Below are 1,663 nucleotides of genomic sequence, written 5' to 3' on the forward strand. Positions count from 1 at the left end.
AGAGTATTGGAACTTGAACACGGATTTATCATCTCGTCTCAACAGCATGTACAGTAAAGGAATAAAGTGAGCATGGGATCTGCCAAGAAAGCCTATGTGACCATTTCAGCTTCATATTCTCTCTCTCTCTCCCTCTCCCTCTTTCTCCCTCCCTCTCTCTCTCTCTCTCTCTCTCACTCTCCTGCTCTCTTGTTCTCTCATTCTTTTCCTTCTCCCTTTCCTCCTCCTCCTCCCTTCTTCTCTCCTTCTCTTCCTCTGTGTGTGCGCCTATGCTTGCACGGATGGCAGAGGAAGGTGGCAAGTATCCTCCCCTATCACTTTCTAATTTATTCCTTTAAGGTAGGCATAGGCTTTCTCCCTAAATGCCTCCCTTATCCCCTTTCTAGATGGTTGTACAATCTTCATGCCCCAACAAGCCTCCTTGTATTATTAGCTTTTCTCAGTGTTGGGGTTACTGGCATGTGAAAGACCTTATTACCAGGTCTTTGGTAAAGACATTAGAAACTCCAAATGTAGGCAAGACTGGGGCCTATGCTGTGAAGATTTACATTCATTTCTCACTTCCTTACATGGTGGCCAAAGAATGTGGCCTGAATTGTCTTTGCTTTATAAAACTGAGATTTTTCTAGGTAGTTGTGGGTTTTGTTTTTTGGAAACAAGAGTCTTGCATATGCTTGGCTGGTGTTCTACTGTTGCATTACATCCTTAGCCCAAATAATTGTTTCTTGAGCAGTAAAGAGACGTAGTTTGTTAAGATTCTAAGTTTATGAGTTTTAGCATTTAAAAATTTCCAGTGTTTTAATGATTCAATTTGCAGGGCCCTCATAGGGTTATACAGAGTGAAAGGTTTATTAATTCTTCCCCTAGCAAACCAAAAGTAACAACCAACCTTCGTATGAACTGGCTGCTCATATTGATTTTTGTTTTGTTTTGTTTGGGGTTGGAGGAGACAGGAAATCATTGTGTAGTCCTAGTTGTCCTGGCACTCTCTCTGTAGACCAGGCTAGCCTTGAACTCACAGAGATCTGTCTGCCTCTGCCTTACAAGTGCTGGGATCAAAGGCATGCACAGCTGCCACCACCACCTGGTGAGAGGAATGAGCCAGGCTGATTCCATGACAGGATACAAGATGCCAGTTCAGGAGACTAGGCCTAAGTTTCTATTTCTCAGAACAGAACAAACCAGTTCCATGAAAATTAACAGCCCATGGGCAGTCAATCAGGAGCTGTCCTGCCAGCTAGCCTGAGCCAAGAATAGTTAATCAGCAAGGCTGCTGGAAAGTCCCCAGGCCCCCAGAAACAGTTTTGAAAAACCTTTAGAGCCCTGACCAACCCCAGAGCCACTCGTACCCTAAAGATAGAAACTACTAATCAGAATAAAAGTCACCTACCTTTCCCTGGAATTCCCCTAACTGGCTTTAAATTGAGCCTGTGAGCTTACCTTTAGGTCCCTATTTTAATGAATAATAGACCCCTGAATGCTGAGTTTCTGCAAATAAATGCTCTTTGTCTTTGAATACTATTTGAATCTGGAGTCTTCTTTCAGTGATTCTTGGACCCTAACACTGGCACTCATATTGATATTATTTCTTCAATTTTTCTTTTGGATTTTTGTAGGCATAAATTCTTTCAAAGTCTATTTTAATAAGCATTCAACCTCCCCT

This window comes from Grammomys surdaster, unplaced genomic scaffold (assembly GCF_004785775.1).
Source record: "Grammomys surdaster isolate TR1022 unplaced genomic scaffold, NIH_TR_1.0 265, whole genome shotgun sequence".
NCBI classification, from domain to species: domain Eukaryota; kingdom Metazoa; phylum Chordata; class Mammalia; order Rodentia; family Muridae; genus Grammomys; species Grammomys surdaster.